We start from the raw sequence: 12,485 nt of genomic DNA, 5'->3' as shown, positions 1-12,485 counted from the left end.
ACTGGTCGTGCGCGTCGTCTATGTATCACTGCCCTTACTTACTTTAATCAGAGCTCCCGGCGATCGACGGCGTCCGCCATTAGCCTACCTACGGCTCGAAAAAATTCCACCGCATCCTCCGCGGTCTCGCGACACCGTCACGTGTATATTCTGATGCATTAAATTGGCTAAGAGATGGAGAATTGGATTAAAAAAGGACGGTGATGTATCCGCTCCCCCGGTTTGAAAGATGGAAAGACGCAACAGCGCTCTAGTGGTAGAAACGCGGTTATGCGCTCCCGGGCTTAATGAGTTAAAGAGGGAAATCAACCCAAATATATTTCTTTTCAAGAATATTTTCTATGCAGGCCCACTAGTTGAAATACAGCATTCTGATTAATAGTGCGTTTGTGCAATATGAGTTAAGCAACAAAATCCACCCGTTTTTAGCCATCTCTGGGGGTGGCCATTTTGTCACTTTTGTTGACTGAAAATGACATCACACACCCTCAGGCTCAGATAACGACCAATCATAGCTCAGCTTCAGAAAACATGTGAGCCCTGAGGGTCTGTGATTGTCATTCTCAGTCGACAGAAGTGACAAAATGGCCGCCCCCAGAGATGGCTAAAAATGGGTGGATTAACGCTTATTCCACAAAGGTGATATTTGTCAAAATGCCTTGTTTCAAGTAGTGGGCCTGCATAGAACATATTCTTGAAAACAATATGTTTTGGGTCGACTTCCGTTTTATGCTTGAATGTGATGCCATCCACGTTTTTTGCTTCCGACTTTGCTATTTTTAATTTGAGGTCCTGGTATGGTTTTTGAAGCTAGTTAACACTTTGTCAACAGCACAGAATGTGCAACATACCTTAATATTGTCTTTCGCTGACACAAATTCAGAATAGTGACTGTATTTCCATCTTGAAAACGCAAACATCTCTGCTTCCTCCATTGTTACTTTTCATGTGGCCAAAATGTGACATGGCATACAATCGTTTGCGTGTGTGTCTTTACCTACGAATGGGGTCTCCTCTTGTATTTGATTTAATTATTACTTATATTCCACGTACATGCGTGAGGGAAGACCGTGATTGAAAAATAAGTGATTCCTATTCAAATGTGGTCAAATATCAATCACTGCTGCACCCAAGAGGCAGTTAATGGTACTACCACTTGATAATGAATGAGTGTTTTTGTGAGCTGATCCTCATCATTGTTAAATGCTTCATAATAACAAATTGTGACTTTGGAAAGTAACTATCGTCAGATGACTAAACTAAGAAAAGTAACACGTTAGATAAGACGTTACTGTAAAAATGGATACATTCAGGTAACGCGTTAAGGTTGCGTGGTCTTCCTGTGCTTGTTTGAGGTACTCCGTCTTCCCCACGCATCCCAAAGGGATAATTAGAGGTTAGTTAATGACTAAATTGTCCATTGTCTGTTGCAATAAGCCCCAGCTGAGCTCCTAATGTGGCTATAGAAAACGGATGGAAGGCAAACCATGTCAACTGCCGAGGTGGATTGCAAATTTTTATCCAGTAATGCAGATCTTGATTTGACATGATGTCCCAATCAAACCGGTGATATTCTATACACCTTGAAGTGTGTTATATTTCACAGTGGGCACAGTTGACTCAGACCCGACTAGTTTGCTGCCTGTAAAGGTGAACAGAGCTGGATTATTTCAACTAAAGGTCTGTGTTGTATCGCTGCGCGCTAACCTTTTTCACGTTTCCACTCTGAACTTAGCGCAGTTGCTGCGACGTAGAGTTGTTGACAGCCCGTTCAGGCAGAGAGATAATTGGGCCCAAATGAGCCGCATCCTTGGCTGAACCCCCACGTGTTAAAACTGAATGATTATCATAACTTTTTGGATGCTGCTCTGGATAATAAACAAAGAACTGACACAGACAGTTTATGGGTCGCAATCGTTTTTTCTTTACTGAACACACAGACTTTGATAAGCACCCACAAGTCCCCGAAACGGAACTCACAGTGTAACTCACTGTGTAAACATGTTTTGGTACAGTTACACAACAGGTCAAAGTGTCCTTTCCTCTGCTGTGGGTTCATTTGAGTTCATTTACCGTATATTTCCTCATTTATCGTATATATCCTCATTTGCCGTATATTCTCTCATTTACCGTATATTCCCCCATTTACCGTATATTCTCTCATTTACCGTATATTCCCCCATTTACCGTTTATTCTCTCATTTACCGTATATTCCCTCATTTACCGTATATGTATTCATTTACCATTTATACCCTCATTTACCGTATATTCCTTCATTTACCGTATATTCCCCCTTTTGGGCTAATTAGCCCCAAACAATGATTTATGTTTCCCCTCCGCCCCGATGTGAGAAATCACAAGAAACAAAAGAAAAACAGCATTTAAGGTGTCGCACCTGTTAGTACCGTCAAGTTTGAACATGCCCTCAGTGACTAAACACAAGCACATCGCGACTCTCGTGGAAAAAGAGACTCCCCGCCATGCTCCGCTCTCATCACCATTCTGCCGCATCCCAAGGACACTGTTGTGATTGACGGGGCTTAATGTGTATCTTGCCAGAATTGGATTTGATCCTGGGGGCTCTGCCACAGGCCCCTATGTTAGATTTACGCTCCCCTCCCCTCACCTCCCATCGCCCCCGCTAGCAGCCCCCATCTTCTCCCCTCCCTTTCTCTGTCGAACAAATAGAAACAGAATTACCTCTTCTCTGGAGCCGCTCCCGCATGCCCGGCTTGCTGCATTGTGGCGAGATCATGCGCGGATCTGTGTCGCTGAATGATTGTGCTCGGCCCGCCTGTGTTTTTCCAGGGGAAGTGTAGGAGAGGATTTGTGCAAAGCTGCGAGGGCGGCAGGTGGTCGACTGCGTATGCTAGCTTTGACAAGTCTGTGTGCACTTTTCAGCCAATGTACAGGTGGGCTTCGCGGCATATTTGCCGCAACTGTCCACGCACACGTTGGGGTGCCCGAGGAGGAGGGGGGGGCGGGGTGCGCCTGCTCCCTGTAATTTTCCTCGCAGAATTTTACGGAATTGCTGAGGTAGTAAAAAATTGTTGGGGTACGGCGGCCCTCGCCACTCGCAGCACTGTTGCCCACCGCGGCGCAATCTTAGAAGATCACGCGAGACGGCAACGTGTTGCTTTGTAAAATGTGCTTCCACTTCTTCCACTAACGACTAATCTAACGTTTTACTTTTTCCAGTCAAGTAATCAGACTACAGTTACTCTTGAAACATCACAAGACGGGACCGCACAGAATTTATTTACTTCAACTTTGAGTATTTTAAAGTGTCGTGTTTTTTCGCCACCAAAGGCAGTCGAGGTAAACCACCTCCAGGTCGCAGCAGTGAGACGAGGCTGATGTCTCAAGCACGTATTGTGCATGCAGCAAAAGTAATAGTTAAAGAATAGTAAAACACAGGAGGATACCTGATCCCTCACACAATCGTATGCACCTAACTATGTTATGGAACACGTACGGGAATCGGGAATTTGCAGCTTGAACATAGTGAGGCATTGTGGGAGTCTTCAACTTCATGAATGAATGACTCGGTGAACGGATCTTTTTTTTTTTTTTTTAACCGATTCAGTTCACTTAAAAGAACCGTCATGCCCATCATTGCTTCAATAACACTATCTCAAAAAAACAACACAGAAACTTTTTTTTTTTACAAGAATATGTTCTATGCAGGCCCACTAGTTGAAACACGGCATTCTGATTAATATGTCGTTTGTGGAATATGAGTTAAGCAGCAAAATCCACCCCTTTTTAGCCATCTCTGGGGGCGGCCATTTTGTCATTTCTGTCGACTGAAAATGACATCACTGTTGCTCAGGGCTCAGATAACGACCACTCATGGCTCAGCTTCAGAAAACAGGTGAGCCGTGATTGGTCGTTACCTGAGCCCTGAGCAACTGTGCCCTCTGGGATGGCTAAAAACGGCTGCATTGCTCATATTGCACAAACGCAATATTATCAGAATGCCTTGTTTCAGCTGGTGGGACATGGAACATATTCTTGAAAAAAAAAAAAATTTGGGTTGAATTTCGCTTTCAAGACAAAGTCCTAAAAGATTGACTGAAGACTCCTAAACATTTGTTTTTATAGCTATAAAAAAACCAATTATATGAAGTGAAATCCAGAAAAGACTCATTCAAAAAAATAAAGTGATTATGGTAAGTCAAAAAGGTTGTCTTTATTCTATTAAAAAAAAAAAAATTCAAACTTTATTCTTAAATATAACTGTTAAAAATGCACTTCCAATTCAGTGGCTCAACTGGCTGTCATTTTTCATTTCAAGCAGGGTTGACGGTATCTGCGGAATATAACTATGAAAGTAACTTGTAATCAACTAAGTTACCTTTTCAAGGTAACGGTGGCAAGACTGCATGCCACACAACTCGATTTAGTACCGGCCATTTAGCATCTTATCTTATCAGCTCAGTTAGGTCAAAAGTTCTTCTATCTTGAACCAGTCACCTGCTTCTTATCGATCAGATTAGCGCATGAGACGTCGGGTTCTTCTTTAGAGCCGCAATTAATCAATCCCGCCCAGTCAACCGAAATCTACGTCATCAATCCATCGATTCCGCGACAGTAGACGCCCGTATTATGCCTTGCACACGCACGGTAGCTTGTCAGGAAATGCCACACCCGCCTCTCCGCCGCGTCAACGTCTACCGGCCCTTATACATCAAAGACTGATCAATGGCAGCTTGGGATAACGCTGACATTCGCTGTCAGCAATCTACATAAAAAGATCGCTTCCGCTGCCATCTTCTTCTGCTGATCGGGCCGCCATCAATTCCTGCGGCACGGCCGTAAAGATACCCAACGGCTCGCCGGCGCCGCGGCGCCATTTAACATCCTCGCATGAGCGAGGCCCCCTTCTCCTTGGCCTTTAGATAGCCGACTTGTCTGCTACAGATCTGCGGCGCTAACATCCTTTAAAACAAGCCGAGAGCCCGCCGCCGTCCCGGCGTATTCATCTGGTGGAGGGCTGACATTACCGCCGCGTCCCGCCTTATCTCTCCCTCGCGGCGAGGTTGAAGCAAATGCAAGATAGATTCCCATTTCGCCCGAGAGGGGAAACAACGGCTTTCTATCTTGTTTGTGTCCACAAGTGCGCATGCGAGCCAGCGCATAAACACGCACACACACACACACACACAACAGGACAGGCGAGTTGTGTTGTTTGGAATAGGAGGGCATTACCTTGAGCTATGTACTGTATCCTCGCCAGACACTTTATACGATACACAATTCCATGAGATCCAATACAAGAGATATTCGCACCGAGTTCTCCGTCCGTCAATGAAGTTTGCAAGTTTCCAAAGTCTCTCTCCCGTAGCCGACAAGACGGCCTGAACTTGACCCGAAAAACATAACTCGGGCCACGTTGCGCACCTGGAAAGCTTCAACTTTGGCAGCGGACTAAAATTAGATGCTCCTTGCGTCCTCTTGTGTCTTGCTGGAGCGAACAAACCGGCGGTATCAAGGCCGACCTGCAAGTGTGCAGTATGTTGGGAATAATAACCGGCAGTCCCTTACCGTCCAGTGTCCCGCTAAACTAAAAAACGCAGCCGGAGCCGCTGGAGCAAAAAAGAGCAGCCAAATTAAACATGCCAGCTTTTTAATGGAGTTTATTTATTTTGGTGCGTTTACCCATTAATGTCGGCCACAATCTGTGTGTGTGTGTGTGTGTGGAGGCTTCTCTTTACAATTTAGAAGTCGTTGAAAGTAAGGAAACCTCTTGTCCTTTTTTTTGCATGGGAAGGAAACCGCTTCACCCAGGAAATCCACATTTGGGTAAAAGTAGCACTTTCTCGCACCGGCCGAATTAAGTCGGCGGGAAACCGTACAGATGAAAGCGTCCGTCACCTGTTGGCGTCCCTTCGCGCTGCGACATGAAGGCCCGGCGACTCCGAGCTAATGAGACGGTCCTGGTTATTTGATTTTTACACGTTCAAATGTCCCCATATTGAAGTGTTTGTTTGATAAGATGGAGCGCTCTTTAAATGGGGGCAATTTGTGGTGTTGCGATGATGACGTTAACGTGCTCCGATTGAGGGTCTGTTGGCAGTCAGAGAGTCTGATGACGCAGGGCAAGAAAGACGGTTTTCTAAAATGAACATATTCTCTGTTTTTTTTTTTTTTTTTTTTTTTACCCCTTCCATCCCCAACCCTTCTTTTATTGCTTTTAATATCAGCCTCTGTCTGCTCGAATGCATACCGAAGATCAAACAGACTTTGCCCACCAAACCAAAGAGAACACCGTGATAAGGGCATGGTAAGGACATTTTATTTGGGTAGCACATTTGAATATGCACGGTGACTTAATGCGTCACGTAATTCAAAGCACGGCATTTACGCTGAATAAAAAATGGTTACATGCTTTGCGGACGACTGCGGCAGCTGCCCAAACATCAGCCTGCCTCAAATCAAAACTTTTCAGTGGGGGGTTGCGGGGTGTAATCAAAATCACAAAAACAGTATGCCATTTGCGTTTATGAAATGTTGTTTTATCGTTGCCGCTTCTTTTCATTTCCAAACCAAACGGCACAGCTGCTGCGTGGTACTGAATGTCCCCGACGTCACAATCAACCTGTGAAAGTCATCACTGCCAGCGACGGTTTTATTGTTCACTTTGTAATTTGGAAACTGACACTTGTTTTGAAGGAAAAAAAAAAAAAAAAGAAAAAGATTGCGTTTGACACCTCAAAGCTGTGACAACAGGATTTTTTTTTTTTCCCTTTTCACTCAGCTTTTTTTCATAAACAACACCGCAGGGTCTTTAGAGTGTAGTTAGCGCCTCATGACGCCGCGTCACTTGTGAGAAATTGACAATAAGTGATGTTCAGGTTTTTGCGAAATATTTTTTTGCACTTTTAATCGCTTACTTGGCTGGCTAAGATTTTCATCGATTGTCTCCCCTTACATTTGAATTACGTATGATCACGTAAGATAAGCCAGTTTTGTAACGTATAACGACTGTATGTACTGTAGTATCTGTGTGATGAATGTGTGCCCTTAAAAGGGAAGTCAACCCAAACATATTTTTTTCAAGAATATGTTCGATGCAAGCCCACTAGTTGAAACAAGGCATTCTGATAAAGTTTTTAGCCAAAAAAATCCACCCGAGGGCGGCCATTTTGTCACTTCTGTCGACTGAAAATGGCGTGGGCGTGGCATAGAGAGTGATGTGAGGAAGTGGAGCAGGGTCATTTGTGGGTTTGAATGTTCGGCTTAAAGTGCATCGGTGACTGTGGCTCTCCTTGCCCACGTGCGAGTGCGTCACAGTACCCGCATCACTCCATTTCTTTTTTCTCTTCCCTTGAGTGGCATCGTATAAAAAATATTCTGCATTGAAAAATATTTCTACTGCTGTAATTTTGCCCATGGTAAAATGTCAGGCATCTTATACTGAAATATAAAACCAGATTTGGTGTAATCTCGTTTTTCTCGAATCGCGATTAGATTGCGAATGCCATTAATCGTTCAGCCCTAATTAGAATGTAAAAAAATATGTACTTTTCAATTGCTTGTTCCTAGTCCTTGAGTACAACCATCTGTATGTGTGTGTGCGCGTACTCGGTTGATGTATCACCCCGTGTAGCTGCAAAGTAATGAACAGCACACGAAAGCGCTTACTAACCTTTCTGCCAAAACCGCGCCAAACGATTTTTATCTCGCACAAGTGAAATCAATTAAAGTCTGATGTATGTTTCACCTTCTTTCCCTCCCGTCTCACGACAGAAAAGAGGGCGGGGCGCGCGCGCAACAGGGAGACGCCAGTGCTGTTCATGCATTAGAGAGGCGGGGAGTGAAAAGGTCCGCTGAAGGTCAGTTGCGATGCAGAAAAAGCAGCCGTTGCCCCCCCCCCCTTGTTTCCCTACGATATATGTCAAATCAACAAGGCGAATTTGATAGAAATTGAGTATGAATTCCATAATCCTTTCATTGCATTGTAACTCGGCAATACTTTGGATCAGCCCCACCTGTGGAAAAGGAAAAGGGTATTTTCCTTTTTTTTTTTTTTTTTTTTTTCCCCCTCCACCAGAGCGGACTTTTTACCGTGACAGGAGCACGGCCGCTAAAAGATGGGAAGAGACAGGCGAGGGGTGGAGCAGCGGGAAAGAATAAAGTGAAAAGGGTTAGCTGGCCCAAACGCCACCTGTGATCCAAACGTGAAACTAAAGCCTCTCATTCCCAATCGGCTCCTCATCCCCCCCGTTTGGAAGCTCCTGGGAGGAAGCCGTATTGCTCGAGGCTATTTCGCATGCTTTCCTGGTGGGCCCAAAGTGATAGAAAAGGCGTAATTTGCTTTGATTTGGCCCCCGCACACAAAGCAATCTCCCGGTGTTATTTAAGCCCTCGCTGGCTCTCAGCAGCATCTGACAGCAAAACAACAAATCTCCGGTTGCCATGGAGCTACTCGGGTTATTGTTGTGTGCCTTCGAACATACACTCTTTTAATCTATCGCCTTCTGTTGGTATATAAACATTTATATAAACAAGCAAACCTGACAACCCCCAATTATTGAAAAATTTGGGAAAAAATTGGAAAAAAAAATGTATACGCTGATCAATCTTGGATTATTAATGATGGCAGTACAGAACGTCCCTGGAGTGAACAAAATAGCTTTTGCTGTAATGTCTTATTAATTGTCAAATGATGACATCACAGCCGAGCACCGATTTTGCATAAAAATGCAAAATATCTGCCAATCTGATCTGTGTAATGTCTAATAATAAGTCTGATGTTGTTTATTGTAATGCAGATTTGTTTATTGCTTGTGCTTGTTCCCCCCAAAAAAATACTTGGGCAGAAAAAAATTATTGCATATTAAATTGGAATTGCAATATTGAGGGGGGGGGGGATTTGATTACAAACAATACATTTTAATCAGAGATGGCCTTATGTGTCCATAGACGTATTTTAAATGCTGGTTTAAAAAAAAAAAAAAAAAAAGTCTTTACTTCTTTGACATATTGTCATTTTTTTGCTTGCGCAATATGGATCTTACCACGTGTTTTAATTTATAGCTATGGCGTTCCCCCGGTTGCTGAATTGATTTAATTCATCAATGTTACTAAATGTACTCACAACAATGCATCTCTCCTGAATGCGTTTGTGCTTGGCGGAGGTAATAATAAACCCTTGTGACTGATTTGACAGAACACTGCGCTCATTTCTGTTCCCGCCGCTTGCATATCTGGGTTGGCGTGATCCAAGCATATGAAGCCACAGAGGTCTAGGAATAGCAAGGGGGGGGGGCGGGGGCGTTGTGGGGGAAAGTCCCGAAATAGGGAGCTTCATTATGGCATCCATCCCTCGCCTGCTGATAATCAAATCCTCGTGGTGACTTGCGAATCACACTTTTCCTCCACGAATCGGAAAAAAAACCCCAAAACAAGCAAAAAAGGGCCCTGGCGCTTTCCTTCATGCCGACAAGGTGTCAGCTTGCTAACTTTTCTTCTTGTCTTTTTAAAGCGACTTTGCCCCGTCTTCAGCTCGCAAGCGCTTTATTGTCAGAAAGTAATTTGGTATCATCACGCAAAAGCAACAAGCCGAGCGGGAGCGGAGGTTTGATGCTTGCTCCCCACCCACACGCAAAAAGTGCCTCGCTGTCACGCTTTTTTTGCAGCCGACACAAACACTTTCATCGCTTCCCCCGGCGTCATGTCAAACAGTCGATCCCCGCCACCCTTGTTTGTCTTCGCCCCTTCTAGATGTGCTTTTAGACAATTGCCGCCATTTCGGCGGCTTTATTTGCATATCCTCGCCACTCATTTAACTTGCAATTATGAATGGCAATCATTAATGCTAACCGTCGTGATTAAGGCAATTGTAGCCCTTCATTAAAAACGAATTGCAGAATCAATTGATAGCACAAAATGCCTTTTCTTGAGTTGCAGCTATTTTTTTTTTAGGGTTGATTCCGCAGAATATTCGAGAATACACAAATTCATATCTCATCCGTTGCTTTTGTAATAGGGTTTTTTTTTTTAATGTGAAAGAGACTTTGTGAATAATACAAAGACAATATTTTCCCGCATGACTTTGTCACACTGTAAACTGTCCTAACAGTTAAACAGTCAAGTTGTCAACCAGAAGCCAATCAACAATTTCTAACTTTCGTCACGTTTTTTATACGTGTTTTTAAAATTGCGTATTTAGTTTAGACCAAAGTTGGAAAGCAACAAAATAACTCATATTTTTGTTGACGCGATAAAAGGGGCTTTCAAAAAACGATTTTTACGAAGCTAGCCATATCTAAAAAGCAAACTATAATTTAAAAATAAAAATAGAAATTCCGTTTTGTCTTTCAGGGTTGATTTCAAATGTATTCATTTTGCCGTTACTGTTCGGCCGTGCAGAAGAAAGACGGTCAAACAGCCGTTCATGAATTGTAGTCTACTTAATTGATTACACAATACTTAGTGATCTTATTATATATACTGTATATATATGTATTTTTTTTTTTTTTTTTAAAAGACGGTGGTGGAGCCATCGTATAGCCACAGCTCTAATTACTTCCACACTCCTCCCGCGTGTCTTTGATGGATTCTCAAGAGCCAAAAGTGGTGGATCAGCACTTTCCATCCTTCCTACCGACTCTTACGTTAACATCCCCCCCCCCCTCCCCCACCTCCTTTATCAGGGCAGGCCTTGCGTTATTAACCTTCCGTCTGCTCATGCAAATACAACGGCGTAGCCCTTCCCCGCACTCGCTGCGAGCTCTTCGCCGACAGTTGAGCTCTCATTTCTGCTCCGAGTTATCCCGCGGCGTTTGTCAAAGGTCGAAAGCGAGAAGAAATTCAAACAGGGGGGGCGGGGGCGCCACGGCGGCACAAAACAGACGGATTGACTGGACACTGTGCTTCAATTTATTGTCGGATTTCACTCGAGGATAAGGGAGGAAATGGAAAAGGCCGAAAGAGAAGGGGGAGTGTTTGGAAAAAAACAAAATGGAGACAGAGTGGACTTGATGATGGAGTGTGAGTTGAGTCTTGATGGCGTCTGTCTGTGTGCACCGCCGCCCAACAGAAAAAAGGGGTCGTGGGTGCACTTAGTTTTGATGGATGGAGGCCTTCTCTCCCCCCCCCCCCCGAAAGTCTTGCTCCACATCCTGGTCGTCAGGGCCACTAAGCACCTCTCCGCGCGGTGATTGCACCTCTCATCAGGCACCAGCGCCAGGCGGGGGGGGGCGGGCGGGCGGTTGGGTGGTGGGGTCGCGCAATAATCATCCGACGCGAGTCAAGCGTGAACAGACATCTTTACACGCGAACCCTCCCGGTTGATAAACGGACGGCCGGCGGCGAAAGGGCTCGCTAACGTCCTCATTAGCAATCCCCCCAACCCCAGCCCCTCCTCCATGCCATGACCAATGAAGAGGGCTCACGGCGCCGCGCATAAAATCCATATTCATACCCGGCGTATAAAAACGACAGCTGCACTTTAAAGTGTTAGTGTGTTGCTTGTAACAGCGGACACAATGAGATACACCGACCTTAAAAGTTTCCGCAGCTAAGGCGGTTGAAATGCTGCGGACGTGGTGCGTAAATGGGCCTGGTGATCCTCTGACCGGATGCCATTCCCGTTTATCTGGCCACACACGGAGCAATTAATATATCGATGTACTTAAATATTTTGATCACGGCTGACCTCTTTTCTGAATTTGAGCCATGATTGGCAGTTGTGAGCAGTTGTGATGTCATTTTCAGTCGACAGAAGACAAAATGGCCGCCCCCAGAGATGGCTAAAAACGAGTGGATTAACACTTATTCCACAAACGCAATATTTATCAGAATGCCCTGTTTCAACTAGTGGGCTTGCATAGAACATATTCTTGAAAAAAATATGTTTGCGTTGACTTCCGCTTTAAGCTTTAAAAACCACTGTTCTCCCATGGCAACAACATTGTTCCAGCCTTGACTTTTTTTAAATACAAAATAAATGTCCCACGTCTTGTTTGCAGTGAGGATCCAGTGGATGTTCTTTTTTTTTTTCTTTCTTTTTTTTTTAACCCGAATACTTTGTGTCAGAAGTGCTGACCGGATGGACGAAACGCAGGACTTTCCAAATGACAGAACACATGCGTCGGCCAACCGCCGGCACTCACACCCGCCCACGCGCGCACGCACGCACAACACAGCAACATACAGTATTGTCATCGTCACTCTGTGGATTACCAGCGTGCCCCTGGGGATGTAGTAAACAGATAAATACATCCAACCGAGCCTTCCTTATTGTGCCGTCACAGTGAAAGGTAGAGCACATCCACTCTGCGATATAATCGTGTCGAGTTCTCATCACAGGCTTTTCATTCAAACACCCTAAGGTGCTGTCAGCCCCTCTCCCGATGGGCAATTTGATGAGTTGTCATAGGAACACTCTTGAGTTGTGTGTGCGAGAGAGAGAGGAGCGGGGGAATAAATAGAATGTTAAACAGTCGATAGAGTCAAATGAGCCACTTCATGGTTA

General features: G+C 44.5%; 1 protein-coding gene across 9 annotated transcripts in view; it reads left to right on the top strand.

Annotated features, from left to right (window-relative positions):
* The window catches only part of LOC147126748 (uncharacterized), a 282,315-nt gene that overhangs the window by 4,817 nt on the left and 265,013 nt on the right, over nucleotides 1–12,485 (top strand). Inside the window, exon 5 of one of the 9 annotated variants that reach the window (XM_086021730.1) lies at nucleotides 7,754–7,839. The exons of the other annotated variants lie outside the window; for them this stretch is intronic. The gene's annotated coding sequence lies outside the window, so the exon portion shown is untranslated. The remainder of the gene's footprint in view (nucleotides 1–7,753; nucleotides 7,840–12,485) is intronic. 9 annotated transcript variants of the gene reach the window in all.

This window comes from Filicampus tigris, chromosome 22, assembly GCF_054856515.1.
Source record: "Filicampus tigris isolate MCC_2025a chromosome 22, RoL_Ftig_1.0, whole genome shotgun sequence".
Taxonomy (NCBI): domain Eukaryota; kingdom Metazoa; phylum Chordata; class Actinopteri; order Syngnathiformes; family Syngnathidae; genus Filicampus; species Filicampus tigris.
Note: the sequence above shows the minus strand (reverse complement) of the source record. Positions and strands in the feature narration are given on the sequence as shown.